General features: G+C 34.2%; 1 long non-coding RNA gene and 2 pseudogenes across 1 annotated transcript; 1 reads left to right on the forward strand and 2 right to left on the reverse strand.

Annotated features, from left to right (window-relative positions):
• Nucleotides 1-1,488: 1,488 nt before the first annotated feature.
• Nucleotides 1,489-1,783, reverse strand: LOC130506769 (uncharacterized). Its single transcript, XR_008942111.1, has 2 exons — nt 1,753-1,783; nt 1,489-1,652 (listed from the first exon to the last, which is right to left on the reverse strand). It is a non-coding gene; the product is annotated as an uncharacterized LOC130506769 (long non-coding RNA).
• LOC130506770 (F-box/LRR-repeat/kelch-repeat protein At1g09650-like) lies at nt 1,736-3,030 on the reverse strand (annotated as a pseudogene).
• Nucleotides 3,031-3,602: 572 nt separating this feature from the next.
• Nucleotides 3,603-4,794, forward strand: LOC130506771 (pentatricopeptide repeat-containing protein At1g31430-like; annotated as a pseudogene).
• Nucleotides 4,795-6,120: the final 1,326 nt, after the last annotated feature.

A 6,120-nucleotide genomic window follows, 5' to 3' on the forward strand; every position in this document is an offset into this window, starting at 1 on the left:
TTTGGATCTTCTTAGAGAGAACGATGGAAATGTTCTTCCTCCACCTCATTCTCCACCTTAGCTTCTTCTGATGGCAACAACTTGAGCTTCAACTTACTCAGTTTGTAGAGTCCGCTGTGATATACTATCTTGCAGCAAGTATTGCTCATTGGTTCTGAAGTGCGGAGTCTCAGATGAGGTAAATAAGCCTTTAGTTTTATTCTCTAACCTTTTGATTAATAGCAGCCTAGGAGGAGGCCTTGGATGAATCTCTATTAGTTTATGTGCACTCAATAGTTTGCTATTTTGTTACAATATAAGAGCAGTTTGCCGGCAACTGTAAGATTTGATTATCATTGGTATGTGTTTTTTTTTGGATAGATCTTAGTTGCAATCACCTATCAGATAGTTCCTGCTGATACACAGTATGCTGAGATACCTCTTGCTGCTGTAACATCTACCCACCAGAAAAAAAGGTTCGTTTTTTCTCATTTTAAATAGTAACGGCTTTAATTGTTAAATGATTTACATAGATCTTGTGTTCAATGGTTGCATACTTGCTTTCAAGTGGTTTTAGTAGAGTTTATCTTTTCTTTTTGCAACTGGTTTTACTGAAGATAGCAACCTAATCGAAAACTAAATAGATTGAGGTTTTATCGATACTTTTTCAGGGTTTTGGCAAACTCGTCTATGAAGAATTAATGAAGAGGCTTCGTAGTGTTGGCATTCGGACTATATACTGTTGGGCAGACAAAGAATCTGAAGACTTCTGGCTTAAACAGGTGAACATTATGTTTACTGTTCTTCGAGCTTTCTCTTCCACTTTTTTATTGTATTCAAACTAAGCCATAAGCTACATTTTTGAAGTACTTTGGCTATGGTCTTTCGGTAACCTTCTTATGAACTTTTCAGGGATTTATATCACTAGTAGAGATAGACCAGAAGGGCAAAGCAAAGAGGTTACACATTAAGTCTAACATTCGAAAGGCCTTGTGTTTCCCCGGCGGTTCTACTCTCTCATGCTTTCTCATCTGAAAAAGGAACCTTCTGTTAATCCTGTGACTGGAGATTCAGTTAAATTTGGAGAGAGATTTGGTGAAACCCCGTTTATGTTGACTGTAAGTTCTTTAACTGTTCTTAAAATTTGAAGATACTTGTTCCAAACTCCAATTGTTTTCCTCAAGCACTCAAATAGAACTGGTTTCATACACAGGTCTCTCTACTATCAGAAGTCCAGTAGACTCGACCACCACAGGAAAGGAACAAGAGAAAGTGATCTCTGATCAAGCTACCACAGCTGACAGTGATTCCACACCTGGCTTCAAGAGATGTTGGGAAGCTTCCATGTGTTCTCTACAATCCAAACGGATCAGAGCAAACTGCAATAATGACTCTGAGATAGCTAAAGAGGATCTGTAAAAGCTATCGTACTACTCATCTACTTCCTGGGAGAAACATGTAACTATCTATTCAAGTAGAATGCCTATGTTGTTGATACAAACAATTGAAAGTGTGAACCGACACAAACATATTTATACAAGGCATGCATGAGACTGTTTACTAAGAAGTATTGTTGGTGTCGCATGAGAAGAAGGGTATCTAACTTTGAACAACCAAAACACAAAAGAAGAAAGCTAACAAGAACAAGAAACCTGGAAACAAAAGAAGTCAGCCTGGAGAGACAAAACCCAAAGTTAATTTTGGAAAAAAAAAAAGAAATCAAATAGAGATTAAACTCTGGAAATAACAAACAATCTCATGACTTGAGCACACCTGAAAGTAAATAAGTCTGGCTGGATTTCGGGTCATGTATCAACAGATATGGACTTGATACAGTGTCATAAAAGAGCAAATTCTTCTTCTTCTTCTTCTTTCCTCCATCCACAAGTAGTAGTGGACGGAAGGCGCATATTGTTGAGCAATCAAAACAACAAGAATTCATAACCAGATCGATGGAGTAAAGTTTTCCAAGTCTTGTTGCCTGAATTGAAGGACCATATGACTGGTCGGGCCACTTCATGTGTGACACGCACAGACGGTTGTCGAGGTTGCACAAGACGATCGAGTAAGGATTCTCATCATGTGAATTGGCGGGAAAGGGAGTTTTGGAAGAGACGAGTTGAAAAGCCTCGGTGTGAAGATCAAAAGATACAACCTTGGTTTCCACGCAATCTGTGAGCCAATGAAGCGAACCGTGTACAAAGACGGGATCGGCGACCCCAACAACCCGATAAGGAGCAGAGGGAGTGACATACCTCCAAGCATTGGCGCCAAAGTCGAAAACTTCGCATGTGGTAGCGTTGTCAAGGCCTATTTCTGAAGAGTTGTATAGCCAAACAGGCTTGTAAGTAGATGTTATCTTGTCTTTGCCGAATCCAAGCTTAAAGAGGCCGTGCCCAAGCTCAAAGTAACTCTCTCCTTGGCTCATCCTGACTTGTTGCAATTGGCAGAGAGGGAGAGGTCGATACCATCTCGTGGCGGGGTTGAAGACATAACCGGATTCCAAGGGATGGTAGAGGCAAACGAGACCGTCACAGCTATTATCGGACACAAAGTAGCCTGTTGTTGGGTTCCCTTACCCCAAGGATTAGGGATTTTGACCGATGAGGACGAACCCAGTACATATCTTCTTTGACTACTTTCCGTCGCCATGAGAACATCCGGATCTCTTCCTCCTGACTCCTCATGCTTCAACTGCCTCTCTTGGAAGTTTCGTGATTCGATCGTTGTTTTCCATTGCTTTGATACAGACTTGAATCTCAGCAGAGATCTCACCGGAAGTCTCTCCATGATGTGCTCTACCACGTCGTGGGGCAGCCCTTCTTCCATCATCATCATCAATCTACGTTTTTTTCCCATCATCATCATCATCAATCACAATAAGAAGAAATACAGAGAGGCTGCTTTAGCTTTATAAACGAGATTTGACATATTAAAAAGAAGAAAAAAGGAAAACCTCTCAGGGATAAGGAAAAGGTATTATTACTGGATTTCTTGATTTTCATCACATCTCTGGTCGGTCCTTCAAACCACGCACAACATATATCTTTCTCCAACTCAACTCACATACCGAAACCGACTTTTCGGACTTATCTCTTCTTCTTATTATCAATAATAATAATAATAATAATATTAATTATGTTTTAGAATTTGTTTTACTTTTGTTTTATTTAGACTTAAATATTTTACTATACACATTAGACATTCATATATTTTATAAATTTAAAATCTTAATATTTTTTTATATGTCATAATAATCTTCATTTCTTACAAAAAAATATTAAAATAACTAAACTATTTTTGATATTTTGTATGTCAAATGAAAAAATAAAAATATAGAAACTAAAATTTAAATATTTTCTAAATGTTTTTAAACATAAAATACATACATGTCCAACTATATTTATGTTTTAAAACGTTCATAAAATATTTAACTAATTTTTTATTTTTATTTTATAGCTAATATATTATATAGTAAATTAGTTAATCTATTAACTTGCGGTTCACTCGCAATGAGTAAATAATCCAAAAGATTGTCGGGTCGGATTTAAAAATATTGTCCAAAACCCTATCCTACCCTACCCCAAACAATAAAAGTACCCACCCATAAAAAAACCCTAAATATGAAAAAACTGGATAAAAATCTCAAACTGTTACGGTAACCCGAAAATTAACCCAGATTATCCACGGGCACACTCTAATACTTTTGAAATCATTCTCAGACATGGTTTGACTCTTAAGAGTCTTAAGACTCTCTGTTCTGGATTCATAGGTTATGTTGTTGTTGACAGAGAGTTTGGGAATGCGATGGTGGATATGTTCTCTATGTGCGGGTGTCTAGATAAGGCCAGAGAGGTTTTTGAATCGATGAGGAGGGGAAAAAATTTGTTAGTAACGGTAGGGTTGATGAGGGTAGAGTTGTTTGAGAGATGTTGTTCTGTGGACGGCTATGATGAATGGGTATGTTCAGTTTAACCGCTTTGATGTTAGACGCGATATCTTCGTGCTTGTCTCTCTTTTGAAATGATGTGCGCAGATGGGGGATCTAGAGTTAGGGAAGTGGATCAATGGCTACATATATGAGAACAGAGTTAGAGTTGATAAAGTGGTTGGTACTACTGCTCTTGTGGACATGTATGCAAAATGTGGGTTCATAGACACAGACAGCTCTGGAGTTTTCTATGAAACGGAGGACAGAGACGCTGCTTCTTGGACATCGCTATCTACGGTCTTGCCGTCAACGGGATGTCAAGGAGAGCGATGGACTTGTACTACAAGATGGAAAGGGTTGAAGTCAGATCAACGTTTGTCTCGCTCTTAACAGCTTGTAAACCACGGTGGGTTTGTGGGAGAGGACGTAGAGTTTTCTATTCGATGATCCAGCCTAAAACAGAGCACTATAGCTGTATGATTGACCTACTATGCAGAGCTGGTTGTTTAGATGAAGCAGAGGAACTGCTAAGATAAGATGAGAGATGAAAGCGGTGGAGCTTTAGTTCCTGTGTACTGCTCTTTGCTTAGCGCTGCTCCTCGGAACTATGGGAATGTCGAGTTAGCTGAAAGGGTAGCGGAGAAGCTGGAGGAAGTGGAAGTTAGTGATTCGAGTGCTCATACTCTGCTGGCAAGTGTATACGCATCTGCCAATAGATGGGAAGACGTGACGAGTGTGAGAAGCAAAATGAAAGATCTTATATAAAAGTTCTCAAGTTATCACTGACTTACCGAATATATAAAAACAGTTTAACCATTACGAGGAAAATTTAATAAGTAACATGTATATTTTGTTTGTAAAACTGTAAATGAATTTTGACCAATGCAAACACACAAATGAATTTAAATATATAACTTTATTAAATAAAAACACACAAATGAAATATACCAAATTAATTATAACACCAAAAGTGAATTAAAAGGTGTTAAAAAATATATAATTTATAAAATATATATATATATATATAATTTAAATGAATGCAATACATAATAAATATATACATAACTTGTAGAATTAGAATACACACTATAACAAAGCAAAACTTAAAATTTAAACTTTCTTAATAACAAGCCAACTATTATAATAAGATTAGCATATATACCTAAAATTAATCTATTAATCTTAAAAATCTGATCAAACAAAATTTAAAAAAGAAAAGTAAAATTTATGTATAACATCAAATTTAACAATAAATTCAAATAATATATATATATATATATCTATTCCTATTAATTCTTCAACATGTCTTATTGAATATTTAGTTGTGTCCAACTATTATTTCAATAATACATATCTTTTTAATTTAATTGCTTTGAAATTTAATCTCTAAATGACCACCACGTATCCTCCTAATAATCAGGAACCATAAATTTGATAACTGCATAATACATCTTAATTAATCAAATAAAAATATGTAACTCCCGGTTTTATTTGTTTCCTGATAATCTTGACCCTATAAAATCTATTTGCTGGATCTAATCACCATTTAAATTGTCTACTAATCGACATCAATTTTTTGTAAGTTAAATAAATATGATTAAGGTGAAGGATAGCTACATAACGTTAGTTTGTCGATTGTGTTGCTAATAAATGGATTATATACATTTTACATTAGAAGCAAATAATAAATCCACTTCGATCCAGTAAACTTAAATTACTTTTATTTATAATCAAAAATCCAACCAGTAAATGTATATATGTAATTAAGTATGAAATATAAAAATGAATTTATAGAAATAAAAGTATTAAAATAAAAATAGGTTTCTATTTTATAATCAAAAATCCAAACAGTAAATGTATATATGTAATAAGTATGAAATATAAAAACTTGCAATTATAGAAATAAAAGTATTTTAAAAAGGTTCGAAACAAAAATACGCATTTTGATTATAAAGAAATGAATTGATGTAAAGAATAGGCTTACTTTAATAATTCAGAATAATTTGGCATAATAACTAAATTTATATATAAACAGTTTTTAAAAATTTAAAATGTTCAAATGAAATTAATATACTTAAATTAAGAGTATAAATTAATATACATAATAAATATATATATATATATATATGTATATATATATATATATATATATATATATATATATATATATATAATATATAACATAATATATATTAAAACTATTTTCACAT

Source organism: Raphanus sativus, unplaced genomic scaffold (genome assembly GCF_000801105.2).
Source record: "Raphanus sativus cultivar WK10039 unplaced genomic scaffold, ASM80110v3 Scaffold3648, whole genome shotgun sequence".
Taxonomy (NCBI): domain Eukaryota; kingdom Viridiplantae; phylum Streptophyta; class Magnoliopsida; order Brassicales; family Brassicaceae; genus Raphanus; species Raphanus sativus.